Here is a 22,046-nt window from a genome sequence, read left to right as displayed (position 1 = left end):
TTCACAGCTGTGGCTGTGAAATGGCAGCCCCAATGCATCAAAGTCCAGAAAAGTCCACACACACACATCCAGAAGCAGCAAGCTCTGATTATACCTCATAAAATTAGGGAGGTAAATGAAGGGGACCAAGGGACAAGCCTGAAAAACTTATTTCACATGTGTCATTGCGAAGGACAAGATGTTTTTCTTAAAACAAAAAGTGAAACAGGGACAGAAATTAATTTTTAATATAGTAAAATTTGAGTTAAATATCTGACTGTAGCAACTTCAGCACCAACATGCAAAAAAAAAAACAACATCTAAAAATAAGTCAAAAACACCCATAATAAAAATATAACTAAGTAGATGCCTCTTGCAAATGAATTTGTACAGATATTTCTTGGAGAGTAAGCCTCCAGTGCTGCAGCTGAAAAGAGCTGAAAAAACAGAATGTGTTAAAGAAGAGGCAACTGATAATGTATATTAGAGAATATATTAGAGAAGACCAAATAAGGTGCTGGGATGTACATTTATGTACTGGGTATATGCATTGAAGCCTGTTGTAGCTGCATCTTGACCTGCCTCTATGGGCTTTGTCTCCATTTAACAAAATAACTTTGAAAAAAACCAAGTGACTTAAACTTGCAAGCAGGGAAAATTAGCTCATAGCAGCAGAAAGGTCGGTTTAATTTGCCAGGTTTCTCAGTGATGACTTGAGCAGGTGTTCTAGTAGTGTCTCTTTTCAGCCTGGACCTGGCCTGTGCTGCTGCCAGCCAAGCTCTGCCAGAAGGATTATGCAAGGGAGCACGAGGCCAAATGACTGCGATGGGATTTCCCTATCTCTGCTATCCACACACATTTGTATATTCCTTCCTGGAACATTTGATTTTGTTGGTGCCTGTGGTTCAGCAGAAAAGCTGAATTAGAAAAAGCAGGTTATACCTTTGCATTTCACACTGACTTGTATGCCTGGACTGTGTCATGTTGTCTCCGTAGGCTTCAGCTTCCAGAGATGTCCAGGAGAGACAGCTCTGCAGGGGAGGGCTCTTCATACTGATATCTCAAACGGAAAAAAACATTTGGGCTAAAATGAAAACCCCAGATACAAAGCACCAAGAGTTTAAAGCCTTTACTGGGCTCTGCAGCTCAAGACCAATGTGCACTAAACAAAACAGTCTTCAGCCTCTCCACCTCTGCTCACAGCCATGTGTCTTAGGTAAACACTGCTCAAATATCACAATGACACACATTTACAACAATATGGAATTAACAACTAAATTAAAGGAAGGGGAAGGGGAAGAACATGAAAAAAAATATGTTTTGGCACAGCACTGAAGATTGCTAAGTCTTTAATAATCGACAAGGCAGAAAGTCCTGGGGTCACATGAAAACCTGGAAAGGATTCCTGGTTTCAGCCTACTATTGATCCATTACATGGCTCAGATAGTGACTTAATATCTTTATGTCTCTATTTACTTGCACATATGAGAGCAGCTGACATAACCTCTATTATGGTTTGTAAAGGTTATTCACCTTATCAGGAACAATACTGAGGATACAGGACTGCAAGACCCAATGCACAGTTAGCTCTATTTACTTACTTGCCGTTATCTCATTTTATTCCTTACTTGCCTGCAATTTTGTCAGGGAACAAACCCCTATGATGGACAGGACATAATCAGAGGCTGATTATGTGAAATATCTGGAAGAAATGAAGAGACACAACCACAGAACCACAAGGACACAAGCAGTCTGGCTAGCATCTCCCAGCAAGACTAAAGGTCTGAAAATATATCTTCAGTTGCCACAAGACGCTTCTTCAAACAAATAGAAGTCTCTTGGTATCCATTCCTTAGTTTCTTCATTCTAGTCACAAAATAAGGCATTAAAGGAGTTCATCTGGAAAATGCTCTGCTTACACGCTCCAGTGGCTGCCTCTTGAGAACAAATGTTTCTGTTCATAGTGCTTACAACCAGCTCTCAATTAAGTTAGCTTTCTTCTATTCTCTATTAGGCAGGATGCAGAGCTTATAAATCATAAATAAATGACACTGCAAGGACGGACTGTATTTCACACATTCACCTTTGAAGAACAGCGTTTGAACGCAGATGAGACCTACAAGTCTCTGAGACAGGACCAGGTTCCCTTCCAAATTATGCCTCTATGCAAAAATAATCACAGCATTTAATGCTGCTTTCTTAACTCACAGTTAAATGAAGACACTGGGGTTTTTTTCCAAGTGCCAGTGGAAAAAAAAGATTACTTCCAGTGTAAGCTAAATTTGATGTAAGAAAGTTTTGTTCTGACACTGATGTGTAAATATAATAAATGCTTACATGTAAGGACTGTATCTTCATTTTTTTGTCTAAAGTACCTTAAACTATTTCCTAATTCATGGGAGAGGTTGGAGAGTTACCTACAAGCACTGTAGGGAACTATTTGCCCAGAAATGCATGTCTTCATATAATAATTCAGAAGACTTTTCCTTTATGCTTATTTTCTTATTTGCTTCATCCCAACGAGAGTCCTGTTCTCTTTTTACTCCATCAACCCTACACTGTAAATCTTTTCCCAGCTTCAATTTGGGAGCAGGGGGATGGGATATACTGGAAAGCATTCTAAGAGAGCACTTCATATTTGAAACATTCCCTCCTCCCATGGCACAGTCAAAGCAATGTAACCTTCAGATGCTTGCTGCTGGGTACCCATCTCCAGGTATATTTTTTTACTTCATTTTGCTTCCAGCATCACAAAATTGCTAAACATCTTCTTCCTCCTTGTCTCTCAAAAATTTTCCAGCTACTAACAATACTGCCTTCTCTATTAACTTGTTATTTTACATTCCAGAAGAACAGTCTAGAAGAAAAAGCATCAGCTGTTTATACTAGCATTTCTTCTAGAAATAATGTGTGCGTGTACATTATGCACCTATGAGTAGGTCTTTGTGTATATATACATATATGCACAAGGGCATACAGAAACATGTACACAGACGTGTTCCAAAGCAATTTATCTCTGAGGCAACCTTTTTATACTCAAGAAATGTAATATAAAACAGAGGGAACCTCCATTGAACATATTTTTTAAATGAAAAAAAATTAATTTTATGGAGGAAGAAGAGCTTCAGTAGAGACTAATATTGTCAGGTGAACCTTTTGAGAGTACTTCATCATACTCCCGTCATGGGAAAAGTTGTTTCCACAGATGGCAAAGAAAAGAAAAAGCCAGTAAGATATCTGTAGTCCAGTGCTGGAAAAGAAGAAAATACCATCTAAGTACAAATCGTGAAAAACAGAGACTTAAGGTTGGAGTTGACAAATTAGACTACATTAACAACAACAATAAAGCCCTCACTTAAGAGTTCAGGTCTTGATTGCATGCCGTTCTTCAAACTGAGAAATTTTTATACCAAAACATGTTACATGGATTAACCTGGTTTACCTATAGGTTTAATACTGTCAGAAATGGGTTTTTGTGGAAAACCTTGCAGCCAGAAAATACATAAGAGGTCCTTGAAACCTTAAATACCTAGAGAGTGCCTGTAAACAAAAATAGCAAGACTTCTTCACACAGGAAAATTGCTGGAAGCTACAACCCCTTTGGGACCTTACATGCAGTTCTTGCAGCAGAGTTTTTCTTCCCTGCTAAAACCTGGCAACACAGTGTCTTAGGCATCAAACTTCATGGTCTTGAGCTCTCCTAAGGTAGAATGGCTCTGTTCTGGAGGTGAGTGTGGGGCTCTAAGTCTCTGCAACTGCAATGATGCTCCAAGCTGCAGAGTCCTGCTCAGGTGTCTGAGGCCAGTGCTCCACATGGATTATTTAGCCCTTTGAAAAAAAAATTCTTTCTCAACATGTAAAAATATGGCACCTACAGGAATATTTAACAGAAGACCTAGGATCTTCAAAATTGCCTAGATGAAAATCACCTTTCTGCTTCATCTCACCCTCCTACTGCCTCGCAAAAAAAATGTGTCTGGAAAGAAACAAGCACAGCTAACTTTCCTCTTCTCCATTTTCTAAAGCCATTCATAGACTGCCCTCCCTCCTGCCTTGTTCCAAGGCAGGCTTCTGGGCCAACTGCTAGGGAGCTGAGAGTCAAAGATAGCAGCTTTGGCATGTCCAGTAACAATTCTCTGTGCTTGCTGAATGGTGAATTACCTCAAGACAGTCCATTCTTCCTTTCCTGTTTTTCCAGACTGGTTTCTATTCAATTAACTGCTCTATACTTACACAATAAACAACTCCAAGGCTTGCCCAAATAGAATGTTCACTTCTGCAATAACATTCACCCGTCGCACCTGCATTTTATACCACTGTGGTTTTTGCCTTCTCTACGTGAATAGTACCTCATTTGCAAGGTCTCCTTGCAGAGCACACATGGTTTTTGGCTCAATTTGGCTGATCATGACTTGCAGCAGGTTGCTCAAGGGAGAAGGGCAGCTGAGCCATAGGCACAAAGAGCAGATCACATGGGGAGAAAGTGGTTATACATTCCAGCCCATGGGCAACAGGTTGTCTTTGCCTCTAAGAAAGAGGCAAACAAGAAATAACAAGGAAGCAGAAGAGCCATACAGCTTTATGCACCTTCAAAGTGCACAACAGAAGGACAGATGGGACAAATCTCTGCCAGCCAGTGGAGCATGTAGCAGTGCCAGTGTATTTCCATACCATGCAAATGTCTGTGTGGAGATTGATACAATGCAGCTCCTTGTAGGGACTTGCTGAGGGCTTTAGAGCAGCAGCATTGCCTCATCTCACATCCAAGACTCTCTCCCAGTGAGGATGCAATGATGGCTTTCTTGAACTGGTTTAAGTTTTTGATAGCACACAAATGTTGCCTCCATAAAATGCAACTAGCAAATGCAGCTCCTAATGGTGCATCATGTCTGCCTCGTCCCTACTGCCACTGAAAAAACAAACATGCAGCAACCCTTCAGCACCTGAGCTTTCCCAAAGATGATCAGTGAGTACACCATGGCAAGAGGTGCACTAGTTAACAAGACCTAATTCCATTGGTCTGAAAAAAAATTCTTGTTTTTCACAGCACAGGAAATTTAATTTTGCTCTGCCTATCTTCCAAAAAGTTTTTAAGTCTCATAATTTGTACAATAGCAGTGGAAAAAATAGTCTCGTGACTCGGTTATCAGACCATTTTATGTAACATGTTTGCAGTGAATGATTAAACAAAAAGATTATTGCTTAGTAAGTTTTGAGTAGTTGCCCAGAAATCATGCATGCAGAGCCAAATACTACCATTGATGCTGAAGAACTTTTAAAAGGATTAACTCAAGTGGACAGTGCCAAAATACATCCTTTGAACAGGGAGGTGTGCTTGCCATTGAAATGTCAACAGCGAAGTCAACATTGATTTGAAACTTGACACAAAATGCACCAGGAGCGTCATTCTCCTGTTGCTTTAGAGATCAGTGCTAGTGTACAGTGAAGGACAAGTATGTGGTAATGAAGTTGGTGATGGCCATGGTTTGGGCAAATGGGGATGTGTAAGTTCATGCCTTTGACAGTTCTCTTTGTGTTCTCTTTATGAAAATCGTAAACATTCATGTGACCCGCTAGGCTGTTCTGGAATAATTTACCTCTGTAATGCTATGAGTGCTGTTAACAGAGATTTCATTATTTAAGTTTCAAATGTTCCCTTAGGTGCTGATTCCTTAACAATTTGCAGATCAAAAGTTCTGTTATAAATACTAGGGTATACACTGTCACAGAAGAATTGACAAGGTTCTCTATTACTTAAAAAATATAAGGGGGTTAGTGCCAGCTCACAAAATGTTGTGAAAGGCGGAACCAAAATACCACTGCAGGTTTTATAACTAATTATCTTTATTAAATGTTTTTGCAATTCCCTTAAGTCTAATGGAATGACTTGTCTGTACTTGTAAGTTAATTCTGACCAGGACAGAGTAAGCGTACATTGCAATAACTATTGCAGAATAACTCATGTGTGAAAACCTGTTCTGGAATCAGTCTGCCTCATTCCATTTTAGATTAATTCACTCACTCTGAAAGGAAGAATTTGAGATCTGACACGTATAAGAATTGAGATCTCTTTTTTCAGATGTACTTGAGTTTGATATTTTCTCTCCCTGTTCTTTCCTTTTCAGTAGGCTTTTTGGCATACATTCAATTTAGCTCTGCAGTTAGGATAAAGGGAATAATAAAAAAAAAACTGAGTTCAACCAGAAGACCTCTTATTGATTAATTCCTGCTGACATACTTAAATTCTACAGCAGATATTGTAACTAATGTTCTTATGGTGTCTGTACCTCTAGGTTTAGAACTTCAGGATCACAGTACCCAAGACCCTTCTGTATTTTGCATAACAGATTTTGTCTCAGTAACTCTGAAAGGAGAAGGACCAGCTTGGACACTACAGCTGCACAATGAATGACCACATCATTCAGTAACACTATTTTCAGAGATGTCCATAGTTTTGCTCAAGATTTTGGTTGCCATAGTCTTCTAGAGACTCTGAATATCAATGATGACGCTAGGAATAAGAACCAGTGGCTCTTTAGACAGTGTGTTACTCCTTTTGCTTGCAAGAGAGATTAGAAATGAGCTCATTTCCAGCACCATCAGGTCAGACCTGCTTACACAATAACTTTTAACTCTCGTAGAATGGGATGATCAGCCTCCTCCAATGGGGCTCATAAAGTCAAAAGAAAATATTCCTCTGTGTATGCAGCCACTCTTTCTATTGAGAATGTTTGAAGAAAAAACATATATATAAAAAGGAAGCACAATAAATATTCAAAGTAGTGTCAACAGATGACTTCAGATTGTTCAAGACAGCCTATATTGTTTTTCCTTGGCTCTAATTCTGACAGTTCTAAAAGCTGGTGCTCTGAACAAAATGGGTGTTTGCATCCTAGCCCTGGGTTAGCCAGGCAGGAAGCCCATTTTTCAGTACTGTGCTCTTGACCGCAAAACATACACCTAGGGCCAGGATTTGATGTGACAATTTTGGGCTGGCTACTACCAGATCAAAACCACTGTGGCGATAAGCTACGCTGAGCTGATTCAGTATGTAAACAGCTTATTAAATTTTGGGGAGAGGGAGAGCGGAATTTCATTTTGACAAATATTACGCTGGATGAGGCTTATGCTGTCCTAGTGCAGATAGCATAGGATCTATAAACTCTATATGATGTGCTTTGGTGAATTTGACAGAAATTCAGTCATCAAGTGTATTAACCTCATCTGTGTGGAATCATGGCTCCAGAATGCTTCAGAAGTGAACAGAGCCAGGATCTTGTCCTGGGTGATGTGCCCTGAGGCCAGGAAGTTAGATACCAGTCTGATAGAGATGTACAAAAAAGGCACCCAGTACTCTGGGAAAACTGCAAGTATAAATCACCACGCCAGGATTTAGGTGCTCCTCAGACTGTGCTGGTGAAGAATGCTGCTGCAGATGATACCCAAATCATGTTCACTGCTTTGAATGCCAAGGATGATGATTTCAAGTGTAAGGCAATAAAATGAGAAAAAGAAGAGATACAGCATCTCTGGAAGTGTCTCTACACTTCAGCAGCATTACTGGATGTAAAATGGCCAGCAGCAAACAGTGCATTTTAAGACACATAAAATCTCAGCGTGTGACAACAGTAACATTGCTTACCTAGGTACATTAGCACTTGAAACCCTACATGGCTTGGGTAGGGGAGCCACTGTAAGGAATTCCAAATAATCCATATGTGCTATCCTTTTTTTTTCCACATGAAAATATCCAGCCAGAGCATGATACAGACTGAACTCAGGGACATGGAATAACAGCAGGAAGTCTTCATTGGTGTTTCACTAATTTGTAATATTCACTAATCTGTAATATATAGTAGTATCAAGCTAAAAGAGATGAGGTGTTTCAGAGTATGAGAGACTATTTACATTGCTTATGACTTCCGCAGAGAAATCTCTTGATACCTGTCCTGTACCATTAGTTCCTTGCCTTCATGGACTGTTCGTTTTTAAAATGCTGGGAAGCACTTCCCTCAGGAATCTAAGCATTTCAAAAGTCTGGAGCAACCTCACAGAGGAAGAGAGAAAGAGAAGAGTGTGCACGTCCATCCTGAAACATGCATATATATATATTTGAACCTCACAGAGCTTTCCACATGAAAGGATGTATCAAGCTTCTACTTGCTCATCAGCTCTAATTGAGCAAGTCTTAAATTTGTTAGGATGTATCATATTCCCAGCTGGTATTAATTACTGTGGCCCTTCTGGCCTCAGTGAAGTTGTGCAAGTCACAACAGCCTTGGATCAGTGTCTTCATTCACAGCCCTGCATCCCCTGTCCCACACATTCAAACAACTGTATGAAACAGGTAGTGTTTTACACCCAAAGTACACAGCCTGAGGTACCAACCCACAGTCCATCTGCTTGCAGCAGCTCACGCACCCTCAGGTTATGCTGTCGTGCATTAATCTAGCATAAAAGTGAAGTATCAACAAAACCTTTAAAAATGGTTGGAAGAGTTATCAGTTTGGCTTGCAAACAAGCACCATGCTGAATACACATCATTCCTAGCATCAATTTCCTTTGTTGCTCAAAACTTTTAAAAAATTCATTTTCTCCCTCTGGTTTCCTCACTGTCAATGTAACACAAGAGAAAAACCTCTACTTTTCTGTGAAGTCTACTTGATTCATTCTTTGCTAAAATCATTATATTTGTAAACACAAATTATCAAAAATTATGAGTTTAGATCTCAAATAATCATCATATTCTCAAAAAAAATAATATATTAGAATATTTATTTGTCTTTTACTTTCAGGGTGTGTTCAAAAGCTTTATGTGAAGCCACTTCAGAACCCTTTTTCAGAAAAAATCATCTGGTTGCATGGACATGATTAAAGCAACGCTTTCTGGTGAAACACACTTTCAGAGAACACATCTAAACCTTTAAATTTTAAAATCTGGGTAAAGAACTTCTCCAATATGCATTGCTTCATCTGTTAAACTTAGAGCTGCTATTGCACATACCTACGATCAACTTGGAAAGCAAAAAACACCCTTGAGAACCATAGCATTAGGCTAAGCCTCACTTCCTAAATCCTCCACACCCCTTGTCAAGCCCACACAGAATCTGCTGTAGAGTTAGGCGTCTGCTGCACTCCATGGCACTACTCCCTCCCAGTGCTGTTCAACGTGACCAGATATTTCTCAGCCCTTGCAGGCACCCTGCCCTCCTTGCATCATCCCTCTGACAAGCTATCACAATGCCTGACACGCTCTGGAGCGCGTGGTTTGTCAGGCGGATTCATACCTGCTCCGTGCTGAAAGCTCTTCATGGCCATGCTCAAAGAAACCAAAGAGCCACCAGGAGAAACTCCTCACTGCCCATGAAGCCCTCAGGCCAGAGAGGCTGTCAGGATGACAGGGGCTAGCTGCAAAAGCACAACTGGCTCTGCTTTACAAAAGCCAGAAATTGTTTCACTGAAGCAACTACTCCCTCCAAAACATCACAGCCTTGCAGGTAGCCACGGGGACACCAGGCCTGGAGGTGGCCAGGGCACAGATTCTTCCCCACCGTGGCCCCAGGACACAGGATACTGTTTTAGGAGCTTCTGCTCTTTGCTCTGGTGTACCCCAAGTTTCCCTCTGGAAGATTGTTCCTCTTTTGGTTAGGCTGGTAATGAGAAGAAACTCGTTCAATGTGAACAACCACATTCACTAACACTGCAGGAACAACCTGATTCTTTTCAGCTGGAAATAAAGGTCAGATAACTTTTGTCTCTGTCTGAGACAAAACATTTATATCTAAATGTTTGCAGTGCCTGCAAACATTTCTGGATAAAACAACTCAGTGTCTGTCCTATTAAGTTCTCATGGTGTGTTATATACATGATGATGGCCCACAGCTTTTCTTCCAAACTTTCCTGGATAAAATCAGGGAGTTGGTGCAAGTAGACCAAGTGACAGATTGGATGCACTCATCCTGCTCTTGGAGACTAACATTGATGTGAGCTATTCTGGATCACAGGAGCAGGTGACAAATGATTAGGACTTTTTAGATTTTAGTATAAAACTACTAGGTCATTTCCACCCTTACATCTTTTACTGTTCTTATGTCTATTACTTTTAAGATTGAAAACATAAGCCTTAAGTCCTTCTGCAATTGTTGGTCTAACTTTACATGGAAATTTCCAAGTTAGTACAGAAATAATTGATTTTTGAAAAATTACTTAAGTGAACCTGAGCCTCAGAAAAATGTGGATCTCAAAGCAAACTTTCTTGGTTGAGACCATTTCTAATTTTACTAAAAAGCAAATTATGTAACAGGATAACCTGCTTACTGTGTCGGTTGAGTCACCTTCACCACAGGCTTTCACAGGAGGTGATATAACATCCTTGCAGGCTTACAGAATTAGTGACTGTGCTTTGATTGTGTGACAGGAACAATGTTGAACTGGAACACAGGGAGGATATCGCCCAAGCCCTGGGTATGTGATTTCTGTTTTCATATTGCAAGGTCCCCAGACATAGGGAAAACAAAACATAAAATGATGTGCAAGGAACCCTACACATCGTTTGTGTTCCCCAAAATGATGCAGTAATCAGGTTTTTTAGAGCACATATTAGTCAGCTAGCAACACCTGAAACAAGCAGTCTAAAGTGACTGACATTGCTTTTTTATTCCCCTCCCCAGTTCATAAGTTCTTGAACCATCCCAGTACTGCAAAAGTTCAGTGAATGCCCTTTAGGAGCAGCCAGCTTTTGACCCCACTCATGCAAGAATTTCACAGAATCTGTAGTCACAGAAGCTGGCTCTTTCCCTGGGCTGTGTGTGATTCAGGCTAACCAGAGGGCAGAAGGAGCAGATACACCCTGCAGAGGTGGTGAGAGCATGACTCAAACACTATCCCCATAAGCTATCATTTAGCTGTTTTGCTGCATTTAGCTATTGCAAGTTCTTTTGCTTGATGTTTAATTTCTTACTGAACCTTGAGCGACCCGGTAGGACAAATTACATCAACCATGAGTAATCATTTGTTTGTAGCTAGTTACTATTAACACTACCAGGTAGCTTAGTCAATAATAACAAAAAAGGCAAAAATACTCAATAAATACTCTTTACTTGAATTTAAAGGGTGTCCTTTTTCTGTGTCTTTGATGACTGAGGAAATTAATAAGCAGTGTGGAAAACGTGGACATTATTGCAGAGCAGAGCTATAAATACATAAATTACTGTATATGTGGATTTCCATCAATTATGGTTTGTACCAGTTGCTGGTCTTGCTGATTGACCCTGTTTTGTCACTTACTCCAGAGCTGTCCTGCTGCAAATTTTGTCTCTGATCTCTCCCCCTTCCTCTTCTTTTGTTTTAAAACAAGGATGTGAATGCAGCACTTTTTATGGTGAGTCCTGAGGTACAGAATTACCTTCTGCTGACATACAGCTCATTTTTCCAGTCCCAGTTTCCAAACAATATGAACATAATCTATCTATCCATCTGTATGTCTGTCTACTCAAAGCTGTATTACTGTGACCCATGGTAACTCCAATTCCTTTCTCTATTGCTTCTTCAACTTAATTCTATTTATTTTCTGTCCCTTTCAAATAAATTTTCCAGTTTAGCTGGAGGTTTCAGGCATGAAGTAGGATTGAATGTATTAATAAATCAGATCAGGTAACCATAACTGCATTTTCTGGTCCTTTACTCCTATGAATTCCCTTAGGGTTTATCAGGATAATATTTAGTGGCTGCATCCCACTACTGAATTCTTCATAAAGTTTCATTGAAAATTTCTGGGGAACTGTAATTTTTGTGTTTAGTTGTGTAGTACCTGGAACATCAAAATCCTAATCCACACTTATGGTTCCTACAACTGCCACTAAAATACAAAGAGCAATCACTGATAAATGTCAGTCTCTGCAGTACACTGGCAAAACCCAATCTGGTTTTGGATACCAAAACAAAAGTAGAAATTGTGTTTTTAGACAAATACCATGGTTTCCTGGATTATATAACTTGTATAGCATTTCTGCATGTTACCGAGAAGACCAATTCAGTACTGCTTGCACTGCATTAGACCAAATGTAAATTATAAAAAGATAACCAAACTTCAAAGAACTTATAGAAGAATTACTGTAATTTGGTTCATGTTATCTAAAATGTTTGCCTGATTTTAAGATGGGATAGCTACATTCAGTCTTTATTCAGAATCATAACAAATCTCCTACAGAAATACCCAGGAATTTTCCCAGATATGTGGGAACATTGGCAGCACCAATACACTAGGAACGTAATTACCAGGAGAGTAAAAGCCCATGTCTTGTCTGAAAAGAGTTTAATAATAGTTCCATAAGGTACAGGGCAGAGGTACATCAACAGCCCTCATGCAGGAATGACCTGACAATAAAATTTCTGATCAAAACAGTTCCAAAACCACACAACCGGTTCCAGGCCCACAGAGAGACACATTGGACTGAGATGTGGTGAGAAGTCACTACAAAAATCCTGTTCTGTGCAGGAGTCTTTAAATGAGAGAGCCATCCCTCTTAGCTGCCTTATTATTACGTTGGAACTACAGCAAGACTGTTTAAAGAATGGATTTTACTTCAGAAACTGCTTTGTCAAACCAAACACATTTGTTCAAATTATCAGTTTCAACGTTTTTGACTAGATTTTGCAAGTCCAGTGTACATAAAAGAGATACACTTAAATAGAGAGACTGACCTTTCCACTCTGCAAGCAGAGGTTTCAACAGCCATAGCTGGTTACAGGCTTCAGAAGGTTTCAAAAGTTTTGAAAGACTCGGAGGTATTTGTGAAACAGAACCTGCCTTTTTACGGCTTGTTCCAATATTGACATGCACTAAGAGGCAAAGCAGAATCTGGCACTCCTAATCCAGCAAGCTGACTCAGAAGCATAGCTGGAGACTAATAGGACTCTGGCTTACACGGACTAACAGTTGATAGAATCTTTTGGCCAATCTCCTTACTCTGGTGTCTTCTATTTTCCTTTCAAATTCAAAGTGAGGCTTTCTAGCTAACATTATTACTGCTGCATTAAGTATCTATGTCTGCATAATTTATTTCCTGTACAATCTGCAACGGCAGTGTAAACATCCCAGTTGCAGTCTCTCCTTTATGCTTATATCAGACAACATTAAATAAGTTGTTGCCTTGCACAGAATTTTGCAGATGATGTTGAAGAGGAGGTACCCATGACTCAAAGATGGCACCAAGGAAATTTCACTTTCAATGAACCATGTTCCATTTAGAGGTTTCCTAAAAAAACAAAGAATATAGATTAAAGACCCTCAAAGACCTGCTCTCTGGCATACAGCAAATGAAAAGGGAAAGTGCAGCAGTTTAACCAAAAGGTCGTTCAGATGAATTAAGACTGTATCAGAACAAGAGTTTTATCATTTTTATACACAGATTTACCTGAATGTAAACTGCTGGAACAATATTGATTCAACATGAGAAACCAAGAAATGCTGCTGTCTAAAATGAAGCATTTCCAAAATGATCATGAAAGCTCCAGAGTCTCTTCTGCTGCCCAAGTAAATTAAATTTACTGCATTAACTTTATTTAAAAATATCTCTTCAGTTGGGGGAAAAATTTGGAGCCAGCTGCCCTACCTCTCAGCACATGTAAGTGATAATGACAGGTGAATATGCACTGTACAGTAGCTTCATATTTCTACACCCAGAATCCATGTCACATTCTATTTTTGAGAACTGACTGAGTGTTTACTAGGCTACACTTCATCCCCCTCCTTCCTCTGTACCATAACCTTGTAACCCAAGATGCTGGTGGTGGTGTTGGGTTTTCAGTGCTCTGACCTTTTGTTCCTCTGCTTGGAATTGCCTGGGTTTATCCCGCCAGGACGCTGGTTGGGTTACACCGATAACCTTTCATGACATGCCTGGTGAACTTCCCAACAGAAACAGGAAAGGACCATGGCTTACCTCGATTCACAGAGCAGCAAAGTTGGGTTCCTGTTAGGCTAGGATGGTGCTATAGGTTTCTGAAATTATCCTGGATACACATGGGGTTTGAAGGGAATTACCATTTTGCCTTTGGGTGGCTAATCCAGGTGGTGTGGGGAGTGAATTCACTGTCTGGGCACCTTTTTCCTGTCTTTATTCAGGCAAAACACTTAGTGAACTTCTCATTTTACCTAGTAAAGACAGATCAAGCCACTTGTGGAATCATCATATGTATTTAACAAGAAAAAGGCAATTTCTTATTTACTGTGCTACTGTACATCACTCCACATACACAGCTGAGCACAAAAACATATCCAAAGAAGGAGCAATACGATAAATGGGAGGACGTCTGAGTTATTTTGTCATTCTCATCTGGAAGATCACCACCAAAAGTCCCTGGGAGTTCTACCTGTGCCAACTAAAAGATAAATCTGGAACTAAAGCACTGACCACCAGTGTTTGGTGGCCTGGTTCACAGAATAAAAATGTTGGTGGAAACTGGACAAGTGCTACTATTTTTTTAGTAAAACTCTGGCTTTTTTATTGATTTAAAATATTTCAGTCTTTCTAAAAGTAAAACAACAGATTTGCACTGTTTCTCCTGATTTCTGATGTGCATCTAAATTCATGTTTCCATATCCCACTTGTCTTACTTCAAACATGTTTTATTTTCTATTTCAATTTTCCGTGGCTATCCTAATCTGAAATATAAAATGTTGTGTTGTTTTTTGTATGCTACAACTCACAGAGGTGAGCACAATTCTCAGAAAAAGATCAGAAATGTTCCTATCAACGAGATAAACCCCATTATTTTGAACCTCCTCTATGCACAATATTTGAGTTAATTTTGGCTTTGCCATACTGTAAAACTGTGCCTTACTCAAAACAATGATTCCTCCTCCTCAGATCCCTGGCTGTGTCTTCCCACCCTTCCCTTTGGCCAGCAGGGGCACCCATCTGATGCGATGGAGAACCTAATCAGGAAGCTTAGCTGGCAGAAAATTAATCATTCTTTTTCCATGGTTTAGTTTTCTGCTCTTATGGTTTGAACAGCTCACTGAGGATTCAGAAAACTGCAGAATCACACTAAAAAAAGCAGCACACATTTAGACTGGTTCAAACATTTTCTGAAACTTTACTTTTACTATTTGCCAAGAGTAGAGCTTTTTCTGGTATGACTAGAAATACTTCTATCTTGCCACTTTTTCAGGTCTTGTACATCACCCCCAGATTTTGACAGCTCTGGAAAGCTCAGTGGACAAGACTCAGATTCCTTCTAGCACATATCTTCATAATTTGCTTTCCCTCCACCTCCAAAACACATTTAATTATAATCAAGGCAATGCCAAATTTGAAAACTCTTACACATAACTTACTAAAAACCAAAACCAAATTATTTTGCCTTTCAGGTATTTTAATGAACTGCTAATAGTTTTCCCTGGCAAAATTCTTTACTTTCAATCATTACCCTCTTTTTTAATTCATCCCTTCTCCAAGGATTCAAATTTCTTTTTCATAAAGCCATAACCTGTCAGTGGTCACTTGAAATACAACTAACTGCTATTTTCTATACATTTCATTGTCATATTTTAGAGCAAACAGGTTTCTTTATATGGATGCACATCAAAGAATTTATATTTACTCATAGAAAAGACTCATTGGCCTTGATTAAGCATTCCTGAGAGTAACTGACCATTCTAGTATTTCCAGTGACCAAATTATGGTCTTTCCCAAATCACTACAGAATAGATGGCAGCACGGGAAGCACAGTGACAAGGTCTTGTTGAATTATGCCAGCTTCCCAGCTGAGCTGTCATTCTTAGGATTGCTGTAAGAGGTAATAGACCTTTACATTTGGTTTGTCTGCCTGACCTGCCAGTTAACCGCTGGTTAACAGTTAATGCATTTCCCAACAGTGCTGGGTGATAAAGGAACGTGCTCATGGTTTCATAATGCGTATTTCATTGCCATTGCTGTCTTCAGTTAAAAGTCTCTCTTTTCCTATTTACAGTAGGGTTATCAAGCTTCACTGATTTTCATGTTCTGGAAAACAGTGGCTAATAAACAGTACAAGCTGCAAGCCTTTTACCCACGTATGTGGCTGCTTTAGAGCTCAAAGTATCATCCTTGATAACGATGAGAAATGCTGGCCTGGCTCTTACATGTCTGATAAGTGTGCACAAAACAGCTGAGCACATTAACAAACCAGGGCCAAAAGGCAAAGATCATGCATGGGATTAAGGTAGACAATGATCCTCCCTGAAACATGGTATTTGATAATTTCATTTTGAAGAGGCAATATGACTTTGAAGCTCTAACAGTATTTTCCATAAGGCTAAAAAGTAAAGATGACAGATGTCCCGCTTGCTCACTATCTACTGTCACAGCAAATACAGTTTTCTTGTCACCACCTACAAATCCCAGGATACAGCTGCTTTTCCTCCCTCCCTCCCATTTATCCCTCCCTGTCTAATTCCACATTTCCTCACCACACCTGTTCTGCCAGAGCTCTCGCCAGCTTCCCTCACAATCACTGCCCCCAGTCCCTGATGAGCAGCAAGTTTCCTGAGCTCATCTCCAAAGCTATCCTTCTTTTAATGGCTTATTACTGTCATGCTGCTAACTGCAAGCAACTAAACACACATTTTTATACAATAAAAGAAGGAAAGACTAAATTTCTTGGATAAATCTGGAAATGAATGGTGCTGCAGGGAGAACTTGTATTTGGTCAGAATTTCACTGACGTGCTGTTGATTTTTTAATTTATTTTTTTTATCAATGGGAATCTGCTTAAGCATCTAAGTTTTCTTGTAAACCTTAAAATAGGGCAAGGAGATAACAACAACTAAATGATGCTCATAAAAAAAAATCTACAAGAAAATTATTACAACACCAGCAGAGATCATTCTGTGAACAGTCAACATATTTTTATATTAGACCTCAATTTTGTTTCCTACTGCTCTGGCTGGGAAGACTTCTCAATCAGGGATGCTACATCTGGTCTGAAACTATTCTCTAGACTCCAGCAATGATGTTCTTTCTTTCCTCCTGCCAGGCTCCTCAAGACCTAAAGGCACAACTTTCCAGGACTCCATCACAGTCCATAGATGTTCTTGCTTAAACTCCACCTTTCTACTCCCTTACAATTAATTTGTCAAAAGGAAATGCTCAACCTCAGCTGCTTTACTGACAGATTAAATGGAACAGACAGGCTATGCTACACAGCACAACTAAGATCTAGGTATCACCAAGTGACTCATTTTCAGGTCTGGAAGCAGCACAGTACAGTGAACACTAGCACCTAAACACTAAACAAGCTTTTATATCTCTGTGGCACCAAGCTGACATGGCTGTGCTGCTTACAGCACTCCTGCAAGCATCCCTGCATGGCCCTGCCTTGTGGCATGTGGATAATTCACGTCAGCATCCGCTTTGTAGCTCTGCACCTCCTGAGACATACCTACCCTTGCTGCTCTGTGCATCTGAAACACGAGTGCAGGACACCAGCTCAGCTGCTTAAACCCTCCTCAGCCTTTTGCATCCTCCACAGCAATGCAAGGTGCACTTCTCTTCAAGCAGCACCTCTAGTTATGGAGTTCCCTTGCTGCAAAGAGCTTCCTTTTTAAGGAGTAGGAGGTAAATATCTGTGTCTCCTCCTGCCCTTCCCCTGAGGTTTTATCATTCTCCTCTCTTCTCTCTTAGTTACAGCAGATAAGACTGACTCAGCCAGTCAGCATAGTCTGCTGCTCCTGGAGCTGTATAGCTCTGCTTTTGCCCTGTACTGGATGTCCTCTTTTGGACTCAGGGAGAAAAAATATGTTTCAGTGTCAGAACAGGCTGACTAAACATTTCAGTAACAAGGTTAAGCATAGTCTGCCTTCCTGCACATCTCTAGCCCTGTTGGGGCTTTGTTAACCCTTCACACTTAACAATAGCAGCAGTCACACAGACATATGACACATATACAGAAGCTATTCAAAACAACCCACATCCTCTGCTATCCTGGTGGTCACTCTCTGGTGAATTGAAATCATATGACAGATCTTTGACCAAGATAGTTCATTTCCCATGTCTTTGTTTTCATCATCAGAAAAAGTACCGCATTAATAAGAAAAGTCAAAAGTCATCAAATAATATGATGCAATTATATTTCTCAGACTGTTTGGCTTTAAAAGAAGTCTGTGTTCATAGGCTGCAAAACATCCAGCTGTCACAGATGTAGATACCCACAGTTCACCCAGAAGCAATTCCCACCAAGGATTTTTTCCATGTGCCCCTAGAGGACAATGTATCCAAGCAAAATGTGGAGCAATGAGGTTCCATCTGAAAATCAGCAAAGGAGACATCCCCCAGAAATGCCAAACCAGGTTAGAATTAAAGCTTAGCAGGCATTTTTCAAGGATATAAGAAAACATGTCAAATGTATGCTGAAAGTGCTTCCTGAAATGTGTCAGAAACAACCTTCTGGCAGGTACCAAAAAGTTTCAGTTCCATGGTGTTTGCAAGTCCTTCAGGCTGGAGGGATGGAGCAGGTAGTACCTCTAGAGGAAGAGCTCTCTAACCACCAGACTCCTCTTGCCTCCCTACCCAGAGAGATATAAAAAATTTGCCTCCTGTGAACTCAGCAGTGCCATCCCTGGGTTTGCATAACCACAGCAGTGAAACCCAATGGGAATTTGCTCCTCTAAGCATTGCCACAGAACAAGCAATGACCATGTATTTTTAATAATTCTCAAAAAGAACACTAGGTAATCAATAGGAAAATACAGATCTGAAATGGGAATTGTCAAAGGCTGTCAGGGGTTGTGTGGAGGGCAATTCGCATGGGGCTTAAAGCTTGTGTGGGAACCCAGTGTGCTCTGCAGGATGTTTCCTGCAGTGCAGACATATTATCACAAAGCTGCCTAGAATAAGTCCCATCCAAGTCCCCTGTACAAAACAGGTAAATATGTACATGGCAAGGGAGTGTCAGTTACAAAAAGTCCTCAATAAAATCTTTTAAAGTCATGTTATTGCAAAGTAGGTACAAGTTACAGCAACCTCCTTTCGTGCACTGGTACTTCACCTATGTGCAAATCCATTTCGTAAATGAACACAAGAGAACACAGGAGACTTTTCAGGCAGATATAATTTGGTCTGAATTTATTAGGGCAACACAGCAACTCAAAGATCACCACCCAAAATTCAGAGCACACACGTGGTTCCACTGTGTGCACTGGGGAAGTCTATGGACACTTGTCCATGCGAGAGAAAAGCCTTAAATGACATCTCCAAACGTGGTGTCCCTGTGATATATTTCTGGATACCTGTCACAGCTGGGCCATTACTGTCTTTACAGCTGTCCAAACCAAAGCCCTGGACTCATGGGTATCCACACCATAAAGAAGTTTCTATCTCAGTCAGGAACAAAGCTTTGGACTTTACTCCAAGTTTATCCTCAATGGATGACTGGTCTTTCTAACCCTGTGTGTGGGACATTCTTTATTTAGGGATATTTTCTTCAGCCGAGGAAGTGACAAAATCAACAATAACTGAATATCCTGCCTTCCCTGCAGTTAAGTAGTAAATCATGAAATTCCTACAATTTCTCTTTCTCCTCACCATTTCTGATGGGACAGTCACACAGAAGGAATACACATGTGTCCAGCTGCACTGGAGCTGCTGTGGCTTCATTGCTGTGTGGCTGTTTGCCCTGCTCTGTGCAGAATTTGCCTCTGCCCTTGGTGTCAGCTTGAAGTACAACAAAAAGCAATATGCTTTGTCTCCCAGATTATCTCTATCTATCTATCTATCTATCTATCTATCTATCTATCTATCTATCTATCTATCTATCTATCTATCTATCTATCTATCTAATCTATCTCTGCACATTATTACAGCAATATGTGTCCAGCTGAGGAGAGAACTCTCTTCCTAAGGGGGAGGATGTGACTACGTGGGGATAGTGAATAAGGTTATCTCAGGACAGGCAGCAGACCAAAAAAACAAATTGCGTCAGCATGGAAAAGGATTGGGCAGGAGTGGAGGGTGTGTCAGGGCACGCTCCCAGGCACAGAAAAGCTCAGAATAAATAGGGAGAAAGTTGCTGGCCCGGGGTTGGAATAAAGGCCTTGGAAATGCAAAGAAAAGGGCCACACTAATGAGGGCACCAGCATTTCCCTGCTAGCAGAAAGCTGGGGAGGAGGGTGGAGGAAAAGGAAAGACGGATGTGGAAAACTGTGGAAAAGTGGCAAAGACAGCTTTAGAGAGAAAGTAATCTGAAACCTCAGCCAGGCAGAAATAAACAGTACAGTTGGTCAGGAATTTGGCGATAGGGTTTCCCCTGATAAAATTTAATTAATGTAAAACCTACTATGGGTGTAACCAAAATGCTGAGGGGTTCTTAACTTGGACAAGGTGTGGCAGAAACAGAGGCTGCCCTTGTCCCAAGGAGCTCACAAATTGCCCTCGGGCGATTTGCAAACAGATGGGCAAAGGGGGAGATGGAGGGGCAGCATCGGGCTGCTCTCAGCACCGGAGCTGGACTCCAGCCCTCTCATTTTGAAGGTATCACAGGATCAGAGGCAGTTCTAAAGCAAGGTGTGCTTGGAAAAGAGTAACGTGATATTTCAGCAGAGGTATATGGAGCACGAACAAAAAGGCTAACAGAAGCGAAAATTTGACAGAGCTCATTTCAAAGTTTATCAAGGGAGAAAGTTTAGCACAATGAACTAATTGGAGAGAGCTGGGAGTAACCATTTCAGTAATATATGAGTTGTGAAGGAGGGTGAAGGAATGATCTTACAGTCTAGATTTCAGGAAACAGAAGAGACAGAGCTTGCCAACAAACCAGCAAGCAGGACGTACTGTGCTTAAACTTTCAATAAAATGTTGCTGCATTTTTTTTTTCCCTACAGAAAGTGCCCTTTGACAAAAACATTCAAAAAGCCATTGTTACCCTGAAATTATCTAGAATAAAAATAATGTTGTAAAAACTTCAGTGAATGCTTGCTGCTGACAGTGCCTAGTGCTGCTAGTACGATGCAGAACTGACAATTAGATCTTAATTTTATCCCTAGCACGGTGATTAAGCTGCTACATTAACTTTAAGCTAGTCACCTCTCCATCTCAACATAACATCTCTAAAAGGTGCAAAAAACCAGCTACCTGTGTGACAGCAGTGCTTTGAAATGTTCAGACACAGGCATCTGTAAAGGGTGTTAAAAGAAGTCTTTTCTACAGGCAAACATTCTTCTTCCTATTTTCATTTATCTCCCTTTCCACTTTTGAAGAGACCTCTACAGGACTAATTTGTAATAAGCTGTTATATAAAATTCTATCCAAGTGAAACAGTAGATTTTTATTGCCTTAAAATATACTAGGGTGAAAACCTTCCTACCTTAGGGAAATGCATCTTAGAGATTGAAGTATTTTATGGGGGCTGTACCAATACTTTTTCACCTTTTGCTTCCAGGCAGATGCCAGTACAGAGAGCTCCAGGTTTTGGAAGGAATTTTTCTAAAACCAATCCTGGCAAAGTCCACATGGTTTTCTCCACCTGTGCAATCTATGCTTTGACTTCTAATTTTAAAACATCAGTCATAAATTCAGTATTATGTAGTTCTGAATACCTGCTGTATTTCAAGTAATCTGTTCCTTTTAGCCATTGAATTCCATCTCCACCATCAGATGCACAGTGGATATCCAATCAAAGCACTGAAGCCTTACTTTTTTTCTAGGTAATCACTGTAGTTCTGTAATTCATACAACTTTGTAAACTCCAGATTTTTTCCCCTTTTATGAGCTATGTACATAGTCCACATGTATACACACAGACACACACACATTGACTTTTTAACTGACCTAGTCTGTGTAAAATGCTTTGAAATTTTTGGCTGGATTGATCTACAGAAGTATTACCCTCTTGCATGGTTTTAAGCCCTGAAGTTTCAATTGGAAAATTAATTTGAGTGAAAGACATGTAAAGAAAAATTCTTCACACATTTATACTGTAGCAGCAAGAAAAAAGAATGAAAATATACTCACAGCTGTGGCATTTCACGTACATATTCATCTACAGAGCAGTCTGAGATTTCAGCTTGCTGCTTCAAAGCTGGACTTTCC

General features: G+C 40.2%; 1 long non-coding RNA gene across 2 annotated transcripts in view; it reads right to left on the bottom strand.

The window, feature by feature from the left end:
- The window catches only part of LOC131578431 (uncharacterized), a 24,402-nt gene extending 2,356 nt beyond the window's left edge, over positions 1-22,046 (bottom strand). The window contains exons 1-4 of one of the 2 annotated variants that reach the window (XR_009277493.1): positions 21,969-22,036; positions 13,923-14,134; positions 12,682-13,235; positions 922-1,039 (exon numbers count right to left, since the gene is read on the bottom strand). This is a non-coding gene — a long non-coding RNA (uncharacterized LOC131578431). Of the gene's footprint in view, positions 1-921; positions 1,040-12,681; positions 13,236-13,922; positions 14,135-21,968 lie in introns of both variants that reach the window. The other variant, XR_009277494.1, reaches the window with a different exon arrangement.

This window comes from Poecile atricapillus, chromosome 4, assembly GCF_030490865.1.
Source record: "Poecile atricapillus isolate bPoeAtr1 chromosome 4, bPoeAtr1.hap1, whole genome shotgun sequence".
Lineage (NCBI taxonomy): Eukaryota > Metazoa > Chordata > Aves > Passeriformes > Paridae > Poecile > Poecile atricapillus.
The sequence above is the reverse complement of the archived record's forward strand: the minus strand, read 5'-3'. Positions and strand labels throughout refer to the sequence as shown.